Source organism: Athene noctua, chromosome 1 (assembly GCF_965140245.1).
Source record: "Athene noctua chromosome 1, bAthNoc1.hap1.1, whole genome shotgun sequence".
NCBI lineage: Eukaryota > Metazoa > Chordata > Aves > Strigiformes > Strigidae > Athene > Athene noctua.
Genome location: NC_134037.1, coordinates 68,657,015 through 68,684,253, shown reverse-complemented (window position 1 = coordinate 68,684,253; position 27,239 = coordinate 68,657,015). Strand labels below are relative to the sequence as shown.

The following is a 27,239-nucleotide window of genomic DNA, read 5'->3' as shown; positions in this document are numbered from 1 at the left end:
TAAAAAATAGTTTGCTAGTTTGGGCTGTTCACTTACTGTCTGTTTGGAAAGCTAATAGTCTCTTTTCATAAACAATATTCTTACGCCACATTGATGTATATTTGTAATTGGGTACTCCTGGGTCAGTAAGAGAGAATTCATCAGCTTCCTACTTCAAATATGGCATTTTTAAAGCTATCATGAAGCTTTGTTACAACAGGACTTCTCTGAACTATTTTATTCTTATTTAGATGGGTACATTTATTACTGTCATGGTTCCTATACTGTCATTTACCCGTTTCCATTATTTTTTCTCTTTATTGAAAAGCAATACATTTTTACTGTGGGGAACAGTAAAAGCTGCTCCTACCAGGTTCTCATTTTTCCACATCTCCATTTACCCCATAGATTACACTTTCACTGCCCATCTGTCACATTCCCACATCTGCACCTATACTGTACAAGGGTTTGGAGGGTTCCTTTGTGTTTCAATAAAACAGGCTTTTGAAAATTCTGTTGGCTTCCAGAAGTAGTTGCACAAATCAGCCTCGTGCTAGGTCTCCTGTATGAGAACTGACAGAACTGACAGCTGGCTGTAAAAAAAAAAAAAAAAAAAAAAAAAAAAAGAGGAAAAGGAAACTGCCAAATATTTCACTTTTCAAATGAAGTAAAATGCCTGCTTTACGTGAACAAAGGGTTCTGACTATTCCTTGTTCAAACAACCCCTTGGTCTTTTAATGATGTAGAGATTTGGATTGCATCCCCTTAATAAGTATTGACCAAGCCTGTGGTGTCCTTCTCCTGGGGATGTGTGAAAGTAAGGTTAGCTGTAATATTGTAGTAAGGCGCTAGAGAAACAGAGCCCCAGCACCCTTCCAAAATGTCTGACCACTGTGATTAACATATTCTGTGTTTCAACAGGCGTATGGCACGTGGGAAGTTAACTTTCCAAGCACAGCTGGATGTTGCAGGAGCAGCTTGGTGCTTCCCAAACATTTGAGCAGTTACTGCTTTACAGTTGCTGCTCAGACACAGAAATGAGAGCGTGTATGCTGCAGCTTTCTTCTTCCCAATAAAGGTATAAACAGACCTTTTGAGAATCACGAATGCAGCCCTAAAAGTTAGTCAGTCTCACAGTATTTACGTTGAGCTTCAGATCCTGGTCTCCCTTCTATGTTTACTTTGATTAATTGTTGATATGGTGCTATGGACATCTCTGTGGCTAAATGCACAGAGACAGACAAGTCTGGCCAGCCTCTGCCTCGTGCAGCTGGGCAAGGAGGAAGCGAACAGAGCTTTAACCCTGCTTTCCACGCAGCCTCCCCACTTCTCATGTCCTCTGAGTGGCCGGTGGTGTGACTCACAGCAGATGCACTCGCTGGTGGAGTTGCCAAAGAGCCGTCCTGGCAGCCTGTGCTCAAGCGGGCACCTTGTGCGGCTCCTCCTTTGAGGCCGCCGCACCACAGGCATGGTACCTCCTGGGGCAGCTCTTCCTCATCAGGGAATTCCTTCTAGCCAGGGGATCTCCTGATTGGGATTTAGACATCGTTTTGTTTGCCTCACCTGTCATACTAGAGGTAGTGTCCAGGGTACGTGCTAGTATCCCTGCCTCATGGTTTTTGCACCTTTGAGGATGCAGCAGTGCTTCAGGCATGTCCCTGCAGTAGCCATGCAGCGCTGTGCTCATGGGGCCGTGTACCTCAGTCGTACCTGATACAGCCCTCGTGGGGAGGGGCTGGGGGGAGAGGGAAGGGGGTGGGTGGAACGGGGCGCACATCTCTTCCACAGATGTCAGTGAAAGATGAGGCAAGCTCTCCACTTGGCTCAGGCTTGCGTGATGGCGAAAGGGAGGTCCCAGGCTGTGAGTTGTGAAACTGTGTGATCCATCGCTGACTAACGTTACGTGAATTTCAGAATGGGTGGCAAAACATAATATATGGCTTAGAAGTTGTTTAAAGGCTCCTGACGAAGGGGGGATTATAATACTTCTGAAGGGATGAGAGGCTTCGTGTGTTTCATGTGAAACATTGCAGGTTATATTTTCCCATGGAATTTGCAAACTTGCCACTTCACAGGTTCTTGGTGATTCCATATTATACACCTTTATATCTCTTCTATTTTTCATGACACTTGTGTTATTTATTGTAAGAGCTCCTACAATTGAGAGTACTAGGAGATTTGAATGTTTTGACTGTCATATCTTCTGTAGGAAGCGAATTGTTTTATTCCAGGGCATTGCACTGAGTGGGCACCAGTGAAAGACCTGGGAATGACAGGAAGAGAAAAGAGAGAACTGTGCTAGATGTCTGCAGCAAATTGGCTAGGATAATCAGCTAGAGGGCACCAATGAATATTTCTTCCTAGGGCTGTTAAATTAGGCCATGTGGACTGCCAGCATATAGATGCATGAGGGAAACGTGAGGGCTTTGCAAAACAGTTGTGCTAAAAATTTTTGGTGTTATTTTTTAACAATGTTATCACAGGTGAAGAAAGTGAGGTAGAAGTTTGTATCCTGGGATATTTCTTTCTCTTAATTTACAGGGTAAATGCTACAAATCTTCGAGTGTTTGTTTGGCTAGGTAATGCTTTCCAAAAGTATGTCAATGAAGTAGGCATCAGAATCATAAAATACTTTCCTATATTTAGATTTTAGGTATGCAGTAGAAAGTCATTAACTTTTAGACTCCTAAGCACCAAAATTGCTTCTGAAAAGGGGTCTTGGCTGTTAAAATCAGTTAATTGAAAAAATAAAGATTTTAATATTGCCAGAAATGCACTGTCAGTGTTTTGCCATCAGCAGTGTTAGTAGGCTCAGTTATCTCCTAGTAAGTTTGGTTGCTGTGAGGGCATGAGAAGGATCCTGAAGCTGTCGAAGGGGGCAGGAGTGTAACCAATTACCAGTTAATTGGTTAATTTAGAGAATTAAGTTTTTAACTTGTTACGAATGCCAAAAAAAAAATCCAGTTGCACAGAATCAGAGTAATTTAGACTAGAAGGGATCTCTGGGGGTCATCTTTCTAGCCCCTGTTCAGAGCAGGTGCATGGTACATGATTTTGCATGCCTTTGATAATTTACCTTTGCCTGTTTTTGATTTGTGTAAGAAAAAATAACTATTCAGGTCTTTTTTTGAGTAATAGAGAGGCAAATGCCAAAGAGGGGTAAAAATTAAGCCAAAAGTATTTTATAGAGAAGTTGATGGAGATAGCGTTGAAGTGTCACCAAAATAACCCGCACCATTTCACATATATTGATTTTATTTTTAGAACAAACATTGCTCTTGGGTAGCACAGGGGACTTAGTTTGAGCATTTATCAATTAATTTTAAATTGCCCTTTTCATTGCTGGCTAATATAACGAAGGAGTTGGTAAATAGTAAGAGCAAAGGCTATACAGCATTTTGTAGCCAGTGGTTCTGTTTAGACTTAATCCCTATAATGCAGTGTTAAAATTTACAAAACAGCTTGTAATTGCAGTAGTTTATTTAAACCAGCTATTTGTGGTTATGTCTGCTGAGGAAACTTAAACTTCAACGTTCCCCAGCCATCTAATAGCAGCAAATTGACTGCGGGTCTCTTGTAAGAATATCTAAATGTAGGCTGTTGAATAATCCCTTTGGGGGCCCTGTAACTATTTTTGTGCCTGGATATGCGTCATCAGTGGGTATTTTCTCTGGTGACTAGCTTACATCAGTAGGTCTCCTACCATACACTCTATCAGTGAGTGACTTATGATTGATGGGAGTCACGGCTGCTGTTTAGCTTTTATCTGTGACCTCAAATAATGGACAACAGGAATTTCCAGGCTGTTAAATTCCTTGAATGACTGAAGACACGGGATGGCTCTGCTGATAAATGCAGGTAGTACCCAGATACTGGGTGTTCACTGGGGGCCGAGGCGGGGAGGAAGGAGAGGGGGGTTCCTCGGCTGCAAGGCGGTGAATTCCGGCTCCAGCGCGTAGTCAAAAGGTACGCTCCCCCGGACGCTGGGGAAGCGGCTGCTCCGGAGGACTGCCAAGCGACCGCGATGCTCTAACTCCCCCCAGCTCTCCAGCCATACGTCTCCGCCGGTGGCAGTGGCGTTTCAATGTGTTTAACAGGCTGATCTTTAGGGCAGATTGTCGGTCCATTTTATCCCAGGGAGACGTGCAGTTTGCAGCTCTGTGGAGGCAAATGCTGTGGAATTTTCAGCTACAGCCTGATTTTCTTAACCCTTTTTGTTACTGCCCGTGAGCAGCGAGCGGATTTACTGAGTGCTTAGCCCAGGTGCTATCTGGGCTAAATCTGAAGGTGCAGTAGGCTATGTGGTTTTAAGGTTAAGTTGCACCTGCCACAGTGACCCACTGAGCATGCGGCCATAGTTCATTTCCTGGTGTTCAGTAGTTCGTATTACGAAAATAAGGACTGCAGATACTAAAGTATCCCCTCTTTCTCCTTCCACTCTGCCTTTTTGTCAGAAGCTGACATGTGAAATGGGGCTGCAAGACAGCTACGAGATTTTTGTGAGGGTTACCTGTGATGAATTTAGCATCTTGAGTTAGCCCCACGGCAAGGCACTTTGTAATTTCTTCTTCTTTCCCCCCTGTTCTTCCCTTTCTCTCCCAGGCTCAGTCCCTTTGATACAGCTGTGATAGGAAACAGGAGATCAGCTCTCTGTGAACTCGAGCTCAGAAGTCTCTCAAGCCCTTCTCCTGGCAACCAGGGAGTAAAATGACAGACATGGATCCTCTTGGTGTGATTGATGATTAAGAAAAGTCCTTAATGCTGTTTATTGCGTGGCATTGTTTGGCTGAGGGAGGATAGCAGCTGGATCCAAATTCCTCCTTACCACTTCTTCCTGTTGGCAGGTGGCCCTCTGCATGGGCTGGGCTGGCAAACTCTCACGCGGGTCTTACTTATTTGAGTGGCTACTATTGTTTTTCACTCAGGTGACAGCAGATTGGGTTTTGTGCAGAATTTTGAGACTCGAAAACTTTCAGAGGGAAATCAGGAGCTTCGTTTTAACTTGCCTGTGTGTCTCCTCCTCCGCATGTACTAGCCCAGAGGTCGTAGTTAATGAATGAAACCAGGCTTCCTGCAGGAGCCAGTTAACCCATGTCTGTGCATCTGCTGACACAGTGCTTACATAAAACTGCCTTCGGTGGCAGTGCATGTGCTGGCGTAGTGTGGCTGCCCTCACTCTGAGCCATACAGGTTATGTATACCTTTCCATTCCTTGGAGACAGGTGCTTGGTACAACACACACGCCGGGTCTGAAGCAGGTTTCCTCATCTGCTTTCTGTCTAATTGAGTGCTGGCTAAGAACTGCATCCGACAGAAGTAGTAGGAAGAGAAGTGGCAATTAAAAAGAGGCTTGGAAGATCAAGGGAGAGGAGGGAATGAAAAGGTTTTCATTGAACTGTGATTTACGAGTATACTCTTTGTTTCTATATCTTTCGGGGATTTTTTTCAGTCACTTCAGTAGGACTTTGTGATTCATGACAAACTAGTTATATAATTCAAAATCTGTAAAAGGTTAAGCACAAAAAGCTTGATGAATCTTGAGTAATTTCCATTAAAATTCAGTGAATTTTCCTGGGGTACTGTGCTTAGAAAATGTAATGTTTGCGAACTGGTTGGTATTGCTATATGTATTGTTTGCCACAGTTTTCTAGAAATCATTATGCCCAGCTATACATGAATGAGTTTTTGGCTAATTTTGACCCCCTTTTCCCCTGGTTTTAGGAGGATTGTATTTTAGGGTAGTTGATAGTGTTTTAGGGTAGCTTTCATTTGCAGTGTTTGTGTGGAAGCTCAGCATCACCAACTTTCCAGAACAGCTCCGCAGGCCTTCAGAACATTTCAGAAATGGTCGTTACTTGCTAGGAAAAAGCGTTGGCAAGTTGCCTGCCATTTCCTGATGCTTGGAACTGGGGCTATCTGCAAGGCAGAGGGATGAAGTCCAAACTGACGTGTGGCACTGTGTGTAGGTACCTCCCTGTGAGCTGTGACAGAGGTGTTGTGCTGGGGACAAACTAATGTAGGTGTGCTGACTCTGCAGTGAAGTCACACCAGGTGGATGCCTGGGTTCATATGCCTACTCCCTCTGTTGACTTAAGTGACAGTCAATGCAAGCATCAAGTTCTGCTTGCACAGCTTGAATTGTGGAGCAATGTCTGCGGTGGCTAAAGCCTTGTTTGTCCAGAAGAGCCTTCACCTGTTCAGTGGCCACCTTTAAAATCCTGTCAGTTGCCCTGGACAATAGCTAACCAGGTATTTAATCTAGTTAAAATAAGTAGGTGTGAGCAAGGGATACGGCACATTCACTGGAAGTCAAAGCATCTGCTGCTGCATCTTGTAATAAGTCTACTGGCAGACCTTTCCGTCTTCCAGCAAAGCGTGTTGGTGTTTCAGTGTGCAGCTACTTCTCAGTGGGCACAGGACTGTAATTACCATACCTGGGAGGTGAAAACAGAGACTGAATCTGACACGGCAATATCAGGGGCTTAATTTTGAAATTTTTTTAAAGATTAAATACAATTCATTTCTCTCCTACCTGTTAAATCTATGACTGGACACTGTACAGATGCTGTAGTGTCAGGATATTTGTGGAGGGTCATAACAATGAATTGGTATTTAATAGTTTTGTATAATTTCGACAAAGTACTCTCAGTGCTTAAATACTCTTGAGAATAAAGAGGTGCACTGGGATAGGCAGAACAGCAAAGGTAATACGAAGCTCACCTTGCCCATGGCCCTCCCTTCTGACAGCACTATCTTGTTTGAGGAGTGACTGTATGGAGCAGGCAGTGCTGCTCAGTCATTAGCAGAGTTAGCAAGTAGAGTTATGTTGCTACTGTGAGCCAGCTATAAGCTGTAAAAGTATTCTGAAATATGAGGCAAAGTAGTGGTTTCACTACTTCAGGGCACATAGTGTCTCTTGATTGTGTTAGTTCAAAATCTTCTTACTAAAGTCATAAATACTTGATCTCTCGGGGTGATCTTTGTGTTTGTCCCATTGAAATCGATGAACCAGTTCCTCGATACTAGAAAACTCCAATTTTGATCAGCTTGTGTGAGGAAGGGCTTGGATAGTTTCACTGGTTTGTTCAGGGTTTTGTTTCTTCAGTTGTCATGGAAGAAATATAGGTTAGCCATTTAGACATTATTTTGCTGCAGGGTGAAATAAGTAGTTACTCACAAACATTGCTGATGTTTGTAGTGAGTGGAGTAATAAAGAGTGAAGAGGAAGAAAAGCAATGCAGTGAAATAGTATAAGGAAAATACAGAGTAAAGAAAAGTTAGCAAAGTGGAAAAAGGTATTGGTATTTTGGTTTTGTGCTATTTAATATTTTTTAATGCAAATGATAAAATAAATGAAGAGCCTTCTATCTTTTTCGATGTTATTGTGTACAATAATGTGAATGAATGAGTCAGATAACACTTCAGCTCTTCCTGCACACTCTGTGCCTGATGACCTTGGTCCTGAAAACTTTGCTCATCAGCTCAGTCCCTCCTGCGGGTGGCCAGTGACTTTCATAAGACTGTTGGAGATCCAGGACCAGGCTGTCAGTAAATTAATAGATTTGTAAATGTTACCCTGGCATCAAGTTAGTTTGAAAGGAATCCACCCATTTGTTTGCACGTGGGGAAGGAGAAAGAAATTACTACAGGTGAAGCCTGTGTACTGTGGCAGATGGGAAGGTACCTCCTTTACATTACGTCAGTAGATTGGTACCAGCTCCTGTAAACTGTGGCAAAATCTTTTCTTCGTCCCCTGTTTTGTTTCCTGTATATACTCAGCACAGTAATTCCTGTAGGGATTTTTGCTCTTGGCAGTATTTCTCTTTAGTGCCACAAAGTGAGCATTTTTTGTGCAGGACCTCAAACAGCTCAACAAGTTGTGTGCTGCCAGTGACTCAGCGCAGAGTCCCTGTCCATCTGCTTGCAGCCACAAGTGCTCCCTACCAGCCTCCTATTTTCAGATGCAAAGCTGTACGTAAATCCTGAGATAGGAGTGGGGAAGGGACAGGGTTATTCTGGGTAAAGAGGTCCTGTACCCCAAGGAGACAGCGAGGGAAGAAGCTCCATTTCAACCCAGGTTAAGTCTTCCTGAGACACATCCTGGCCCTTTGCAGGGAGTTCAGATTGGCTTGGAAACTTGGTGTAAAGGAGGCAAGAAAGAAATGCCATGCACTGACATTCCCAGGAACCTTGATAATGTCAGGACACCTGACAGTACACTGGTACTTCAAAAATATCACTGTTGTGAAGGATTTACATGATACTGCAATAGCTAATAACGTGTGCAGTACAAGGCACTAATTCAAGATTGCTGTGGAGTTTGCCAAATGTCTGTAGTTTCATGTCATGACTTTGTCCCTTTGCAGACAGGCCTTTAGCATTGAGGAGTTTTCCAGAAATTTTTCAGCCTTTCTTTTTCTCAAGCACAATTGCCAGTTGCTACCCTACTAGTTAGACATAACAGCAACTAAGTTAAAAAATGAAATTCCTTATCAGGTAGTCATTTTGTTTCCACAAACTTACATACTCAAGGACAGACTCTCTGAAGATTTTTCTTCTTGTACATTTATTTATCTTTTAGGCAGTGAAGTGAATGTATGTTTGGGGTTTGCTCTGCATACTGCTTGTGACTATCTTTTTGTTCAGGGACAGAGAAGATACAAAGTCAGTTTGTGAGGTCCTGACATCTGCTGTCTCTTGGTTGGGAGGCAGGATACCAATCTGCAGTGTGAAACTCCTTCCTCCTTTCCAGGGAATTCCATTTCCATATACAAAGGCCAGCCAGAAATCTTAATCTGTAAATCTGTAATTTGGGAATGAGACAGAAATGGGGTTATGACAACTAAGAGACACAAAACACTTTAAACCTTCTTTCACTAATGTGCAGAGAGAAGTAATAGTAACCAGATTTTCTTAGTGTAACCAAATCATGGAGCATCACATGAGTAAAGAGAATAGGAACCTCTGAGGTTGCTTTGCTAGTAGATCTTAATCCTCTGTAAAGATGAGGGCCATGTGCCAATGAAATACAGTCTGTCTTTAAATGAGAACGGTGGTGATTTTTTACCCGCTTGACTCTTGTCCAGGAGCTCAGGTCTCATTCCACCAGAAGCTTGCCACTGGTTACAAGGTTGCAAAACAGAAGATCAGTTGCTTTTCTTAGTTTAGCATTTTATACCCTGATTGACATTAAATTAGATAGCATGGTGGTAAAAACATCAAAGCCAAGATCACCTAAAGGGAATCGCAGTCTCAAAGAGTATAAAGGAGTGAAATGGTGCAAGTGAGTAGAAGGAATATTAGGTTAACTACCAGGAAAAAAATCATTATGGTGAAGGTCTGTTCTCCTGATGGAAACCAGAAGACCTGGTGATTCTGAGTAACTCAAAAATGACCTGGACAAAACATTGTAAAATATACTACATAGATTTTTCTTATTTGTATATGAGATGATCTAATAGACTTTGGCCATTTCCTTTTCCTAATTTCTGGCATTCTGTGATCACTTTTAAAAAAGGTAATTTTCTTGCCTGTCTCACTGCAAGCCTTCTTCCTGAAAGTTTTTGGCACTTTCTACCACAAAGGAAGACATTTGCAGAAATCTAACATGTTGGTATTTTCAAGACTCCAGACTGATTTTTCATGGCCATATCTTGCTGTTGCTCCATTGTGAAATTCCCAGAATACTTGAAGGAAGTTTTGCATTAAATTTGTATGATATTTATATCTAGCTGCTCTTTGGAGGCTCAAGTCATATCCATGCTCTATTCCCAGAGTAGCCTTCTTCCAGTTCTTTAAAGCTACAATTTAGCTTTACAGGAAATAATAATCATGCCTACCATACTGTAACTAAAATATTCAGACACATGAATCTTTTTCTTGACTTCCTATAAAAATGTCATTTGTAGCTTTATTTTGTTTGTTCTGGTTTGACTATAATATAAACAAGAATTTATTAAAGCATTAGCTCTAAGTTGCTCTCTCTTTCTTGAGACTGCAAGGTCTTACAAAAAATATCATTGAAACTGCAGGGCAAAAACACATATTAACAGAAAAATGAATAATGAGTCTGTTTTCGTATGGATTTTCAAAAAAGTACAGCTTGTAGTTGAACTAAATGTACTATTTCTTCCACTGCAGCCAGGAAGCCCTCATAGACTTTTGACAGCGCCGCCAAAAAATTAATGCTTCAGCTGTTTAAAAGATATCAAAAGCTTGTTTGACAATTGTAATCTCTTCCAGGAATTTCCTTTCCCATTTTCCTTCCCTATAAAAACTGATAACAAGATGCTTATATAGTAGAGCTGGAAAGTCAGAGGTTTGTTACAAAGCATTGTTCATTCCTTCCAGCCTCACGAGAAGAGGCACGGCATCTCCACAGCAGGCTAGGAAATGCAGTCACTCCAGTGTGTAAGTAGCATTTGCTTCGAGGATTAACCACTTGCCAAGACAGCACAGATTTAAATGTTTCCTAAGCCATTTTTGAATTTTTATGTAACGTGGCATCCAACAGGAGAGCTGTTGGAGATGTCTGGGTAGGAGCTCAAAGCAGTGACCAAGGAAAGACAAAAACAAAAGAATCAGAGAAATACACTGCCTGTGCCACCATCAGTTGACACAGCAGAACTTAAAGGCAAGGGAAAACAGCACCAGCGTGGCCTCTCTCAAATTTCTGTCCTCCCTTTTACACGCAACAAGATGTGACAAACTGAAATGAGATGCAGCTTGAACTTTTGTTCTGAAGCGTATCGAAAAGGCATGGACTCAAAGGTCAGAATTGTTCTCTTTTCTGTAACAAATTCCCAGGACAGCTGTTAATACTACTCTGTCTTTTAAGGCTAATCTTTAATAGTGTTCACAGATACGTAATATGAAATATATAGTATTACTGTGGCTGTGGTGAGGAGCAGTTTGTTCTTCTCTAATGATAGCAAGGAGATTCTGTGTTAGGGAGAGTGAGATAATTAAAGACGGTGCCAATAAAAAAGCCACCGTGTTTGCAGAGGGTGCCCTTGTGTTCAGCAAATGCCAATTAGAGAAATGTCACTTTATGTGTACAATAGGTTATTATTGCACAAACACTTGTACAATTATGCCCTGGGTCAGAAGGGCAAGTTACCTTCGCCTCACAGCCATTATTTTAAAGCAAACAACTGTCAGGCACACAAATATCAGGCTTTGCGTAAGGGAAACAGCAAAGTAATGACTGGAAATGCAGTTAAAGAGAAAAAGAGTCAATGTAACAAGCCTTGGCATTGTGGGAGGTAATTTTCACCATGTCTGCACTCCATGGATTAGAAACATCGTCTTTATAAAAAGGACAAGCGAACACTTCCTTCCACCACTTAAATAAAGCCAATGTACTGTTACATTGTTGTGATGCTTGGAAATGGGAAGAGAATATACATTTCTTTCAGTTACTTTCTTTGATACTGAAATGTTTGTAAACAAGTTTGTGTACTTCCTTCTGTTGTGCTACCAATGGTTTGGTATCACCAACATCTTCCTGGCGTGTCCTGCTCTCAGCTCTTGTGTGGCTCTGACTGATTTCAGTAAATGGAATAAAGGGCAGTTCTGCAAGTGACCTGGTGCAAGACATGGTCTTGGATGTTTATTACCTGCAGCTGTTTGTAGGTCTTTCACTTGGTATTTTATTTTGGATGTTTTGCCTGAAGCTTCATTAGATTCGAGTCTAAAGAGGCAGAAGGCTCCGGTGGATGCTGTGGCCACCTTGGGTGCATACAGAATAGCTGTGCTATGTGTGGATTCTTGAGTTTTGCTATAAGGCTGTCAGGTTTATCTTCCTTTCTAATGTGGTTGCCATCTGTGCTTGTGCTGACTTCTCTCTAGGTCATAGGAAAGAACACATTTCATCAGGGATTGTGCTATCATCAATGACCTGAACCTTTATGCGTGCTTGAGCTCATACCTCTAGGAAGCTCAGACGGCAAAGATAGTGCAGACCTTTGTGGCAACACCTTCTGGGGTGCGTGGGCTGCCGGTTAGGTTGTCCTGCTTACCATATATGCCGAGGTATTTTCATTGACATGCTCTTTTCACAGGTTTGAAATCTCTGCAGCTTTGAAGTAGCTCTGCAGCTTTCCCTAAGGAGGAAGCACTGTGCTTGCCCGAGGACCTGCTCGAACCCAGCATCTGCTGGGGCAGGATGGGGTGACAGAAGTTAAAGGGAGAGCGTTAGTTTGAAAAATTTTATGAGATCACCATCCTTTTAAATTGGTTTACACAGATGGCTGTTGGGTTTGTTGCTTTGTCCTTGCTAAATAGTAACTGTTTATGGAAAAACTAATTGCTTTGCAGAAGGAGGTCCCAAAGCTCATGCTGTTGTTTCCCTTACTAGAGATCTTCATGTTATTATGGGCATACGAAGATTTGGCCTGAAACAGAGATTAATTATGAAACGCACAGTGAATAATTAACTGTTTGACTTGTTCCTAAGCTCTATAGTTACCAGGTTAGAAATGATTTCCCAAACTGCAGGAGATAATAGAAGGTTATTCCTGGTTTCACAACGTCTGTATTGTTAGGGCTTTGTGCTGTGTGTACTCTGACATCAGCTGATACCTACGCAAGTCGGGTCCAGCTTCTCATCCAAACCACTTCCTGGGGTTTTCTCGGGTAATGGCAGTGATTCAGAAGACACCACAGTGCCTCAGAAAGCCGTTTCTTACATGTCGCATCCAGACTGTGTGACCGGGAAGAAATGAGGCTCTTAGGAAAGAGTTTTGATCATAAAAATACCCACTTTTTTTGTTTGTTCCGCATTCAGATTTAGATGTACATTGCTTGGCTTGTGTCCTACTGACCTGTTCATAGACTTGTGGTATGTATTGTGGAATATGTGGGAATATGATGTACAATATATGTGAGGCAGGAGCCTGAGCCAGCCTCCAGGCAGAGATGCTGATTTTGCATCCACGATTGTTCCTACCTGGCAAAAAACCCACAAGAAATAGACGGGAGTAAAAATCTTTAAAGGAAATCAAATCTAAATAATGGTACTGTGCACTTTTGCAGGACTGTCTACTTAAGAAGCTGAGAGTGAGTTAAAAACATTGATGAAGCCTCTGTTCTGTGAGGTGGGTATGTGCTTTTATTACTTATTTTGAAAAAGCGTAGAACATTCAAAACCATTCGCCTGAGTCCAGGGACACATAGCTATTTAAGAGCCGTGAATAGAGTTCATAGCACGTGTTCTGATCCATACTTACAAATAAGGTCTTTTGCCCTCCTCTGGACGGAAGTGATGAGTTTTTGTATTCTGTTAGCATTTGAAGTGGCTTTTTTAATTTTCAATTTCTGACTAATGGAATAAGTGAGTGTCACAGATACTTTTGCTCTGCTGTCCTCCTGCTCTTCTTGTGTGGTGGCCTTAGATCACAGTTTGGGGAGATAACAATCTGTGATAGGGGAGTCAGTAGCTAAGTCAGACGTGTCCACTGGATCCAGGCCAAACATAATCTGGGGTTTAGAAATGTTTAGTGTGTTTCACTAATTTTTTCTTTTACCATTTTGTCACGGTCAGATGCACCAGCAGTCTTTTAATAAATCACCTTCTGCTTTGAGACTTGCAGCTTAGGTTCGCAGACCCATGAGGGCTGGATAATTTGAGTAAGTCTGAGAAGTGAAAGTGAGTATTTGTAGGTGCAGCAGCTACAGGCGGCAAAACTAGTGAATCATTGTAATTTTGGTAGCCTTTGTCATTACAAGATACTGCATGTAAAAACATCAGCTCCGCTTGCCCTCTGCATGAGCAGCTCAGACGTGGACCCTCAGTGCTTCCGTACACCCACCCTTGCTCAAGCAGCCCCGCTCCTGGGGGACTTGTTTTCGGCAGTGGCCTGGAGCAACTCTCTTGGGTTCTTGGTTATTTGCTCCTGTTTCCCTTTTGGCTGTGGGAGATAAACCCAGAGAGTGGGCTTCTGCCTCCTTCTTCACACCATCGGGATCCTGGACTTGCTGTGGAAAGGAATAAGTCAGGATTGGAATGTGCCTCTTTAAGGATTTGGGTTTTTCTTTAAACCCGTGTTTGCCTTCAAAATAATTTTTGAGTAAATTACTCTGACAGTAAGTACCAGAATAGATATCGATAAAATATGAATTTATGCACATCAGCATTTATCTCTTTTGTGTCTGTTCACAAATACATACTGAAGATTGACTGCATATGGCTCCCAATCTCTTCCTTTCCCTGGCTGAATAAAAGGGAGCAGAGTGCTGGAGGTGGGTGTAGCAGAAAAGTTATAATCAAAATGTTTTACTCTGGGACATCATTGTGGCTCCTCAAGTGCCTCTCAGTTCAGATGAAAATCTCATTAAAAATATGACACAGTTTGATGCCAGTCTTAGCTTCACACTCTGAAAAAGGAATGAAAATACTCAGAAGGTGAGTTTACCTATATGTATATTTGCTTTCTGGGTGATAGAGGCTGTGCAAAAACTTTTATTGCTTTAGGAGCTTTTCAGTACACATTATGGCTATTAATTAAAATCACTTATTTGTCAATTGGTACACTTGGTTCAGTTAGAGATGACAGGCCTGCTTGTAGTCTGTTCAGTAAGGCTATAAGAAAGTTGAGATACCTCCACCCTGAGACCTTCCATTTTCTCAATGTAAGCACCATTTATTTTGCTCAGTTCTGAAGCATTTTAAGTTCAAAATCAATGGTGAGATTTGTAGTACGTCATTTGATTCAAATTATGCAAATCCATTGCTGTAGCGTAAAATGCAGTAAGATCTTTGGGGGGGAAACCACCCGCTTCTTCTGCCTTGACGTGCCCAGAGGCGGAAGGTGCAGGTTTCCCATGTTGCTGCAGCACCCATGGTGGGATGGCACAGCTTGCTGCCCTTGCTGCCTGCACTGTGCTGCCAGAAAACCTGCGCCAGTCGCTTCAACACTTTGATGTGAACAGACTCCTCAGAGCCTCCAAAATGGGAAACTTATGAGCCAGTATTAGATGTACTTGCCATTAATCAATGCTATTGATTGGCAACGTTATTATAGCATTATCTTGGCTTCTGGGGTCACGTGGGTGGGCAGCAAAGTGGTCATCTTCTGTTGCTGATGCTCTAGTCAACTGGTAAGGGAGCTGAAATGGTCATAGCTGGTTGGAGGTTTCTTCAGAGATTCTTTTTTGCCGCTGCCTTTAGAAACCAAACATGAGGCCACAGCTTTCTGTCCCGTTATAGCATTGTTATATTGTCAAATTCAGAGCAGTAAGATCGTTTTAAAGATATCTAGGGGGAAAAACAGAGAGAGAAGCAGCTAAGGAGGAACAGAAGACAAAACTAGTTGGAAGAACATTTAAATGGCAGAAGATTCTGAAATACTTTACCTCTGCTCTAACCTAGGACAGCTTGACAGCTCTTACACAGTGAGATATCTTATTTCAGAACATTTAAAATAATGGTTCAGTTTTGTTTTACATAAAGATATTTTGATGGTATAAAGGTATTCCAACTCATCTCAAATGTCTTGTTAAATTATAATTCACTGGGTATCATAACAATACTGTTAAACTGTTAGTATTGAAGTATTTTGTTATATCACAAGGCCTATTACTTTTGTTAATCTTAATTTAAACCAGGGACAAAATTTCTATTTTTTGTGGAACTTTTCAATTCTATAAAATCAGTATGTTTTTCTTTCAGGAAATCCTTTCAGTATGAAAAGTTTGGATGAGTTACAGTTTTACAGATTTTTTCTGTTCTTACTATGCAGTTTCAATTTTTAAAATGAGTGAAATGTGCCTTCTTTTATTGTCTATAAACCCTATAAATCCCTAGAAATACATATTTATGACTGCATTGGATTTCAGCGCAGATAGGGCTGACTTTTCATTTCTGTGAGAATGTTTACAATTGAACGGTCTCAGGAATAAAAACACAGCTTTTTTACGCTTATGTTTTACGAATATAGAACTTGCACACACTCTGAGCCGTGAACCAAAAGCTTCAGATTTAGCCAGCAGAGAGGAAGGAATTTGTCTGCTCTACAGCAAGAGGAAGTATTTGCTGTGTTATTGTAGTACATGGCCTTTTGCCATCTTTGATAAAGTATTTAAGGGTTGTGCACCCAAAGTCTGCTGCCCTCTTGACCCATCATCCATCACCAGCTGTAGATGAGGTAGATGAGACGCAGCTCCATAGGAGAGCCATTGTTTCAGCCCCGCGCAGCTCCTCCGAGAACGGAAGCTGCAATCAAAGCAGCTCCCTGTGATTTACCTCACCACTCAGCCTCCTGGCATTTTCTGTTTTACCTGTACCTTTTCTGACCCCGCTCTGGGCTGGCCAAGGTGGACAGACACACGAGGAAGCTGTAGGATTGATCTGCTTTCCACTCAGCTTCACTGGGTGTGAATGAGATGAGCGTCTGCAGGGTTTTTTTTCTGTATTAAAAAGGAAAAGCAGAGACAATTATCACAGCACTGTGCCTTGGCATTACATTTAAATTTATTTCCCTTTTGACTATTCAACACTGTTGACAGGTGATGCTTAAAACACTGAATTGCCCATCATTTTTCTAGCGCACTCTGAATTGCCCAGTCTTTTTTTTTCCCTCTCTGAAAGCAGTTCTGGTTACAGAGATGCCAGCATCCCCAGTAGGTATGCCAAGAATGTACAGTTATACTTTATACTGCTAAATTAACAGACAGGAATAGTCACACCAAACCAGATTCAGCTCCCAGATGGGAAAGCGTCTTCTCTAGCCCAAATTTTAATGACTTTTTTTACATGAGAAAGTTTCACCAATATAGCGTACAGTGTGATTTAAAACAAATGCTGTCATCTCTCTATGTTGATGACAGGTAACTTGCAGAAAACAGTCATGATTTCTTTGTTTTCAGTAACCAACCGAGGGTTAGAAATGTCTGGATATTTAGGTAGGTTAACTCTTCTCTTAGTATCTTAAACTATTTAAATTTAAAAATATTATTTTTAGTTAAGCACTGGTTTGAAGTGAAAACCAGGGTCTGATTCTTATTCAGTTTGTTGTTTATGCAATTCTCTTAGCTTTGTGAATTTAGTTATAATTTACATTCCTGTAAGTGGCAGGGGAATGAGTCCTAGGTGGCATAACAACAATATCAGAAGAGCTAACTTCAGTTGTTGCAGTATGTGGTGCCGATAGTGTGAAATATTCTCAGACGGACATTTCTGTCTCCTGACCAAGAAGGGTCTGTTCATGAGATGATGAAATCTGCTTTAACAATTTGCTTGTGTCAGCTGGAATACCAGGGCAGATTTTGGCCCCCTGCAGATTTTGACAATGACTGTGTTATGATGAAATGAGGCAGAAGTTTTATGATTCATTTCAAAGAAGGGTCTTCCACTTTTTACGCACACTTTACCTAAGAGGTGCTGAAGTCCATAGCCTGACTACTCCTTGGAACCGCTTTAGGTTCCTGCCATGAAGTCGAGTGAGATAATGCAAGTGCTAGAAGGAAAAAAGAGGCAAAAGGTGCATACACAGGCATTTGGATAGAAATACACAATTCTCTGTGATTGTACCAGACACTGTAAATACTGTATCTTCCAGTCATTGCAGGTGCTCAGACACTGGGAAGATACTTTAGATGGGATTACTTTGTGCGTTCTCCAGTTCACAGTATTTCTAGTTTTCAGTGCACTGTACTACTCTATTCCTGTTTATAAATCTTTTAAGTGTGCACATTAAAAAAGTAATTAAATTGTCATCATAATTTATAGTATGTCTGAAGTCAATCACCTAATTAAACGGAAAGAGCAGAGAGGTAGTAGGTTCATAAGCATTTATTAAGTACTACAGTATTAATTATGCAGGACTTTTGAAGCAAGCAAAAGAGGAAAGAGTGGAAACACCAATCTAAAAAGGCTTTCCATTGCTGCCCTTCTCAATTTAATAATATGAGACACCCCCCCACCCCCAGTTGGCAGGACAACACTAATGCTTTCTTTTTGTTAATTTTTAATGAAATTATGATGGAGGTTTTTTATGACAATCTCTTGCAGCATTTTCCTGTAATATTTTTGAAAGAATAATATGTCCCCATGCAGGGGCCTATAAATACGTGAGTAGAATTGGAAGATACATTTAGAGTTATGGTTTGAGGTGGACAGTGCAGAAACAGACTCTTGGTCATCACTCCTCAGCGTCTCACTTGGGGAGTGGAGCCTGTGCCAGTCCCAGAAGAAGAGCTCAGGGGGCAGTGGAGGTAGGGGCTAAGCCCGAAAGAGGAGGCTCTGGGTGACACTGGAAGAGCGGTGGGGATGGGTCGGGACACCACGGTCAGGAGAAGGTTTGCTCTTTCTTTGCAACCTTTCTCCCACCTCTAGCTGTAAACCCATGTTGCTTGGCTGAAAGCAGAGGGTACGAGCTGCTGGCTCACCCCGCAAGGACCAGGGTCAGGAGGGGGCTCTGGAAGGCTCTGGGTTGGAGCCAAGAAATGGAAGTGCATTGTATTAATGAGCTTGGGAAACAGGGATATCTTTACCATATCTGGTTTGTATTTTGCTGCATCAGATGAACTGCTTCAACACAAGAAGGTGATGAGGATGGAGCAGAAGCCTTACGTTTAGAATTTCTTCTTTTTTCCTAGTTTGTTAAAAAATTTAAATCCCTGATAACGCATTCAAATAGGCTTACCTGCGTTTCGTATTGTTTCCGGCATTTTCTTTTAAGCCTCAGTGGCCTTTACACATCAATGTTAGACATTCAAACCTCTCTTTCAGATAGCAGAGGGGTCTGACCCTGCAGACTGGGCCTCGAGCTGAAGTAGCTGAAGTAGCCCGTGGGGCTTTAGGGGAGAGCATGAGTGAGCAGGCATACAGGCCATACAGGCAGCTGCCGGGAGCATTTCAGAGGTCTTTGATCTTTTACTGATCCATCAGCCTGCAGTGAACAGGGCCTTGCTGGTCCTTGGGGCTACAAATGCAGCCAGTAGGCAAATAACTGTAATAAACCAGGATGAAGACCTAAGTATTTTGAACAGAATTTAGTTTATATTTGAAACTCCAGTGGATGTTGATGCTCAGGACTAGACCAAAATCCTGGGAAAGGAACATCTTTGCTTTTTTCCTACAAAAACTTGTAGCGACAAAAGCCTCTGTCCGGTTCACCAGAGGTGAGGCCTTTAAAAGATCTTTAGATCAGAGGTCTTCAAAAAAAAAAAGATGGCCAAAACCCTTCCATATAAATGGACAGGAAGGTGTTAGAGACTTACTTGTACTGTTATTATCAAATTGGTGTAGCATATTTGGAACCTAACAGCACAGGCATCAGTTTATCTTACAGTATATTAAATAGGAATTCATTCACAACGTAAGGGCAGCATCTAAAAGTTGGATCTGACTTATCTGAAAACTGGAGAACCAGTTCAGTAGCTCTTTTTTTGGATGAAATTGAGATTGTGTGATTGGAATATCAATCCCTGCTGAAGGCCATTTCTTTTCACAGTCTTTAATAGGCTGCACTGAATTGACAGTAAAAACAACAAAAAAGAAAAGCTAGAATGAACAATCAAGAAAATTCACTGTGTATAGGTTTTTCTTTTATATAGAAAGCATTGAATCTATTTGGCCATAAGCACTGCAGTATTCTGTACCATCCTCTTGCGCTCAAGGATGCAGAGGATGGAATAATAAGGCCTGATCCAGCAGTTTAGATTGCAACACCATGTCTCCTTCTCCTGCGCACCCGCTGAGACACGTGTTTTCGTGCCTTGCTGGAAGAAGACCTGTGGTTACCACTCTTAATCTGTTTATTATTGTAATTACTGATTCAAAAAGATATAATTGGGACTCCCTTTACAACAAAGACAATGTTTTACCTTATATGGAGCAAATCAAAATTATTGACAGCTCTTCACCCCAGAACTCATAATAACACTATAATGAGTACAGTCATTATGCTTCAGATTAGCACTGCAGCAGTGTTATATAAGGAGTCTAACTTGACAGTTGTCTGGGGAAAAGAATTATGTATATAAATATATATATGTATATATAAAAAAGGTACTGGCCTAACCAAGGTCTCAGGTGACATAATGCAAGTTGGGTTATATAATTCATTTTATGGTCAATAAGCCTGTCTTCTGAGCTGCATATTGGAAAACTTAACGCTTGTCTGTTTGTATCAGACTTTACAGCTCTCTCTTTAATATAGAAATTGCTCGTGCCATGCTATTGTTAAGTGTGTTTTCAGCTTCTCATGCTGGCAGTAGGCAGAGGAAGTCTCGGCAGTGGTGTCCTCTCTTTGTTGAAGCAGTGAAAAACTAGAAAGCCCAAACCTTCCTCGTACTGATTCTGAAAACAAGTTAAATGAGTATTATATTGCAACTATTTGAAGCAACTGTGGAGTGAGTCGTTCAGATACTCTCTGCCCATTTTTTAGTCAAAACAGAGAAAAGAAGTCTGCTCTTCACGTGTGAGAGCCCCTTCTTTAACACTTTCTTTAGGCATATATTTTCATTGGGGAAATGTACTGGTTTTATGTTACAGGCAAATAATTGATTTAAAGTCCCAGATTCTATTTCAGCTCACGTGCATACATGTATACATACAATGATGTACCAAATGGATATTGTATTTTAAATCCATGACTGGAAATACTTGTGAATCCTCAGGTATTGAAACTGGTGCAGGTGTTCTCTTGTGGATGGAGAGCTTGACCACCTGAGTCTGTCTTTATGGGTTGCTCAGAAATCACTCAGGGGGGTCTGTGTTAGGCACTGGCAGAGTTAGGACAAGTGGGTGTTTGGTAGCGCATGCCTTGCACGCACAGTGTGTGACTCCAGACAGCTGAGCCAAAGACTGTCTCTGTGAGCGTGAGCAGGCCACCAGCTTCTCCTGTGCTCCTGGACCTCCTCTGTTGGGAGCACAGGGGTGTCACAGTCATTAATATGTATCAGGTGAAGGATGTTTTTTGAAAATCAAAGTATATTGTGCCCTTGCCATGACTGGAGCCTGACTAGGCATATCAGAAGCTGCTTTTAAGTTCCTGATACTGGAACTCAGTGTAACCTTGACAACCTTCAGACACTCCGTGTAAATGCTCAGGTAGTCTTGGTGATGACGTGGCTTCACTCCTAGCAATACCTAATGGAGGCAACATACGTTTAAATAAGGAGGTAGCACTCCTTGTTCAAGTTCGGGCAGAAGTTCCCTGGAATTACAGAGCACATCCTGAAGAACAGCAGTATTAAATTCCAGCTATCATCTCATTAATATGCATATTGATCTTGTATGTGTGATTTTCTCAGGGTGTTTCTTGGGAGAACAATATTAAATTTGAAAGAACAAATGCCAGTATAAAGCAGGGAGATGTGTGATGACATATTTGTAACTTCAAGCCTTTTTATTATAAAATAAATTCCTAACTAGACTTGGTGCAAACATTTCAAAGGTAATGTCAATTCATAGGACTCTTCAGGAAGATGGAAAAAACCGAAATCAAGATGAAGGAGTATTTGAGACAAGAAATTTAGGTACACTGAGTCTGGAGAAAGTATAAATCAGAGCTTTAACTGCGCATATGCAAAAAGGCTGGAAAGAGCAGGGCAAGGTATTTTCAGATGTTATTGAAGAGAAAATGGGGAAAATACTGTGGTTAAGCTGCAGCAGGGAATACTTTGCTAGACTGTTCAATATTGGAAAGGGGTTACTGCTACGCACATTTAGGTCAGTGGAGCAAACTGCCATGGGAGGGTGTGGAGTCAGTCATGGCTAGACTAGGTAAGTGTCTATTATAGATGATCTAGGATGACCCATTTAGAGGTGGCTTCCAACAGAAGTGCTTCTGTGATTTTCTCTTCAGGTACAGCTCATGTCTGATTGACTTGTTCTTCCAGTTAGTATGAATTATTACAGCCCTATTGACAAAAAAGACCTCTGTACTAAGAACAGCATGTAAGCTAGAAATATTACCAAGTCCGTTTGTGGTTATGAATAATCTCTTGAAATCTGTGTTAAAATTAAAATATCTTATGTTTAGACTATTCTTAAAACATTTGTTTCTTAGATTAAAACTTTTTTTCCACAGAAATGTATCCATATTTTAAAGATGGGAAATGTATAAAGTTTTAGAGAATAATATTACACAGGAGGTGAGATATACTCTGTCCCCATGCCCGCATGAACTACATCTCTCCTACAAATGTTCATCGTAGTGCTGGTTCCCAGAAAAGGAATTAGAGGACCTACAGATCAGTAAGCCAATGCATGTGTGTGTACATGCGTATGTGCATACCTTTAGGTAATAGTATGATAGCCTTAATAGTTACTGTAGTCAGTGGAATTTTTAATAGATCCTAGGGCACAGAAGACTTGTTTTCTCTATTCCACATGATGATTTCTTTCATGACACTATATTGTTCAAAAGCAGATTCTATTGTTAAGTAATTAAAATCAGTGCATGGGGAAAGGTTCACTTTTATCAACAGAAGAAGCATAATGTATAGCTAACCACCCTTATCAGGGAAAATAATTTCTCTTTGGGCTCAATCCAAGTTCCACTGACTTTTACGATACTTGGATCAAGTTCCATTGACTTTTACGATACTTGGATCAAGCTTTCTAATCATGATTCTGTGATGATGTGCAAACCCACTGGGGACTTTATTGCTCATTGCCAGTACTAGTTGTAATGAAACGATATGAAAGCACTGGAACATAGGTGCCAAAACTAGATCTGCAGTTCAAGTTAAGGATTTCTTTCACTTGTCAGAAAGAAAAGGAGTAGTCCCAACAAAGGTAATTCTGACTCCATTTACTTATCTTCTTTAAATCCCATCTGAAGCTACTATAGGATTGGTGTATTAGTAAGAAATCCTTAGAGAAGTGGTGAGACGTGCTTTACATATCCTAAGGGCATACTAGGTATAGTGAGCCTGCCTGGAGCCTTTTCCTGGGGTCTCCTAATTCTGCTCATCTCTTGTGAAGGAGTCCTGATAGAAAAATAGCTTGTTTTCTTTGAGTGCTTGCTCTTTTATCATTTAAGTGGTTTCTGGTGGTCACAAAGGTTCTGGAACAGCATGATAACGGTTTGGGAAATAATTGTCTGAATTTTAATATATCTGTTGTAACTTCCTGAATGAGAATTGGTGGTATTCGTCTCTGGAAACACTCAAGTGGGAATGTGAATAACTCTTTGGAGATGTAGAATTCAGTAGGGGTCTTTTTTGTCCTTTTTTTCCTCTAATTTATCACCTTCTTAGTCTTTAATTGTGTCTGACTTTCTGAATGATCACTACTGTTCATTGTGCATTTTATTCCTCACAAGAAGCCTTTAGCTTGATTTCTTAGTTTCTTAGCAGTGGCATTGCTTTCCTGGCAGAAACATTTTTGCTTCCTAGCATGTTGACTGTGTTATCTGAAAGTGTTTTTAGGTCCATGCACTTTCTTGGCTCCTTTCCTAGGGCAGTTTTTCCTCAGCTGGACTTTCTACAGTCAGTGTGGCCTCTCAGCATTTTCCTGTTTTTATTAATTTTTGAGTAGAAGCCCTAACATAGAATCAAACCTTGAGGTTTTAAGGGGACAAATCTCGATGAAATTGCCACCTTGCAGTCCTTGGTCTTTTGCTTGCAGCTGCACTAAAGCTCTGCTGAACACAGCAGAGAGAGCAAAGGTAGCTTAAACCCATTTTTTTCGTTTGTCTGGTTCCTGGGGCAACCAGGCCTTGAAGATACTCCCTGTTAATAGGAAACACCCTCAGAAGACCAGGTTTAGCTAATACCTGACAGTCTCTAAGTCAGCCATAAGGTCTCTTTCTTTCATTTAGTGGTAGGGATGGACTTTTGGACACAGACATGAATAAATTCAGTGAAGGCTTTGCTCACCTGCATTGCCATTTGTGTTTCAAAGGTCAATAATTTTCTTCTTTTAAATATATTGCTTTTTAGTGACCTTTCTGGGGATGGTAAACAAAGGTAGTTTAGAGAGGGATCAATTTAGTACACTGTTTCAGAGTCTTTCTTTTATTCTGATCTGTTGTTTTGGCTGTCACAGAAGGCTATCAGGGTAGCACTTTGCCCACAGCAACATTCATGAGTCCTGAAAATTCAGGATAAAAGCTGTGTGTCTGCCCTAAAGTAATGAGTCTTCTGTCAAGTACTGCATCATGGAGAATTGTTACTTAGAGCTTTTAAGTTTAGTTTCTTCAGCTAGTACTGCAGTGATAAGAAAACTGAAACTTTCCATCTTGCCTTTTCTGTAACTCTTCATCTGTGCTGCAAATCTCAGATAGTGGACAGGTGTTGCCTTTGCAGGGGGTCATAAAGATTGAAGATGACATTGCCCATGGATCATCATTATTTACTATCTAGAAATTACTACTCCACCACTGTACTTGTGGAAAGAGCTGTGGAAGTGCTCTGTTTCTTACACTGGGAAAAGCCATCTGGGTTGGCTTGGGTTGAAGGTCAGTGGAGGGCTCACATTGACTGAGGTAGGAAACGTGAGCCTCCAGCTAGTGAGGAGCAAGTGGGGACAGGAGTAAGTTCAGCTTCCACAGCTAGAGGAAGAGGGCTTCTGTCATAGATCTTAGCCACCAGCAGTCTTCCTTTAAATGAGACATGCTGGGGTAGATTGGATAGCCACAGGCTTTTGTATTGTGTTGTTCCTACATGATGTTGTGGAGAGCTGGTTGAAATTCATATGCAAAACTATACTAGAACCTGTCTTGTAACTGTACTTGTCCTCCAAAACCTATCCTTTTATCTGAGATTATTCTCCAGGCTATTGATTACATTTTTCAGAGCTGCAGTGTTCTTGGTGATGGTTGCATCAGGTCCATCAGTTGTCATTTCCAGGTCCTCAATTTTCTTTTCAGCCTCCTGCTGTTTCAGTCCCAAAACTTCAAGCTTCCTGTCCATGGAAACCATAGTAGTCTGGATTAGGTCCAACCTTCCAGAAATGTGTACTGCATGTCTTGTAAAGAAATTAGAGAATCTTGAGTGGCCAAGAACCACAGCTCTAGATGTTGCTAAACCAAAGGCAGGTAAGCAGGTGAGCCCTTTTTAACAGGCTGAAAACTATGTATGAATATGCTGCCAGATACCTCACTGATCTTAATTTCCTCAAGGGCATGTTAAAGTCACCTCCCGTTCTCTTATGAAAATAATAGACATCAGTGTTAAAATATTAAATCACTTGGGTGATTGTGACCAGTAGGTCATAACATATAGCATACCTGTAAAATTTCTTTTCACACAGCTCCTGAAAGCAGATCTACAAATTTCTTTTAAAATACATCTCAAATCAGCTGTGATTTTCATGATTACTTAGTGAATTTGGTTGTTTTCCTAAAGCTGCCCACCTAGTCCCAGGCACTTGTTTTGGCATGATTTTTCCCATGTCACTGTACATTGTGGTCCTCCCTTCTCCACCCAGGGAGAAGGCTCTGCCTGCAGAAAGCACCAGCACCAAGCTCACTGTCTGCTTCCCTCTTCCCACAGCTCTGGGGAAGAGTGCTCAGCCTGGGCTGAGCCTTGCTGCTGTGGGCAGGGCTAGGTGGGTGAGATTTCTCCTCCAAAACGATGGTGGAGCAGCAGCTGGGGTCAGCTGTAGGCATGCTGGAGACTTCCTTTACATGTGGAAATACCATAACCTTTCCCATCAGGGCACGTGTGGTGAGTCATTTTCTCTCTGCATTTCTGCAGAAGTGGCTGAGATGGTAAGACTCCAGTTAGTGGCAGAAGCCAGTATTGAAGTGTTTATGAAGGGCTTCTCACTCCAGTCAAAGGAATAACATGCCTATTTTACAGATTGTTGTTGTCATAGCTGTCTTGACCAAAGGCATAAAGAGGCTTGATCCTTTGACTTGATCCCTGACTGGCACAAAAGCTCTCACTGTGGATATGCTTAGGACAAACCTTTACTTCACTTGCTGGATGAGGAAAGAAGGACCTCAGGAAAAAAGCTGTGCCAGCAAATAACATGATTTTGCTGGTATGAATGAAGGCTGTGATGGGAACACACTGTCAGTACAGTTTGCTAGGACAGCTGCACCAGCAGAGTTATCCTATTCTGGATACAGCCTTGTCTTCTGTTCCAGTTTGTCATGCATGATTTATCTTTCTGTCACCTCTTCAGGTGCCTAGGTACCTCTCAGCGTAAAAAGAAATTAAAACACAATATGGATGAGTCTGCTCTGTATTGGAGTCTTGACCTTTAATATATCAGGTTTTCATACTGCAACTTTTCCAGCAAAGAGGCTGTCCTACAAGAATTGAGGTTGCTTTAGTGATCTGCAGAGGTCCCACCTCAGCCATGCTTCAGTTTTATTTGTTTCCACCTACAAACTCTCAAGCTGCCTGAAATGCCTGTGAGAGGAGGTAAAGTTTTCAGATTGCCAGGGAGATCATAACAATGAACTCTAGTGGTCCAATGAGAAAAAAAACCCTATCATCAAAAATCAGAGAAAACAGCCTGGCAACCCATGTCTCAGAAGGATTGCTTAACGTTTTGTCCTGTTTTACCACTTTAATTTTTATCAGACTTTGAGTTTTGGGTTTTTTTCCCCTTGATGCTCTCATTACATTTTACTTCCTTTATTAAGGAAAGGGCTTGTATCTTGGTCTGTGCTTTTGTGGCAGCATTTCTCCTGAGCAGACTGATATGTCGCTCTGATGGCAAGTTTGCAGTCAGACTCCTTAGATCAATAAACCATCTTAGTTAGAATTTTAAAAATCCACAGTAGCGCTTAAAATGCCACAGAGGCCAAAACGTGATGTAAATTTTAAGAGGTATCTGAAGAATTGCTCTATATTTCGGTCATAAAGCTTTGCCAGCATTACCTTTTGACCAGATCACTGTTTGATTCGGTTTGTCTCGGTTTTTTCTTTGAAACTATTGAAGGTGTTGGGTTTTTTCTTCCCCAAGAGACAGACAACTGTGTCCTTAAAGAAACAGAACAACTGTGTCAACAGATGGGAGAGAAAATGCTGTGTCTGAAATAGTGCTAGGAATAAACCATGTTAAAAATAGGTAGTCTTGCCACAACTGTTTCTTTGGCCAATGTGGAAATCTTTCTTTTCCATACTAAGTGTGTTATCAAAACTATACTAAACCCCTTCTACATACACTGCCAAATTAGTCTATAAAAATTGTACTAGAACAATAGCTACCCTTTTCCTGCCTGATTATAATACTCATGCTAGTAAAGGAGAAAGGCTAAGGAAGCTGTGCTGCCACCGGAGAGCTCTTCACAATTCCTGTGACTGACCCCTGGGCAGCAGCAACTAAAACACAGCTCTTGCACTTGTGG

The 27,239-nt window shown here is 41.4% G+C and overlaps 1 protein-coding gene across 7 annotated transcripts in view; it reads left to right on the top strand.

The window, feature by feature from the left end:
- HIVEP2 (HIVEP zinc finger 2) overlaps positions 1-27,239 on the top strand; it is a 141,661-nt gene that overhangs the window by 52,309 nt on the left and 62,113 nt on the right. For 2 of the 7 annotated variants that reach the window (XM_074896459.1, XM_074896461.1), the window contains exon 3: positions 13,015-13,076. The exons of 2 other annotated variants lie outside the window; for them this stretch is intronic. The gene's annotated coding sequence lies outside the window, so the exon portion shown is untranslated. Of the gene's footprint in view, positions 1-3,775; positions 3,838-13,014; positions 13,081-27,239 lie in introns of those variants that run through there. 3 more of the 7 variants (XM_074896462.1, XM_074896460.1, XM_074896463.1) reach the window with 3 other exon arrangements.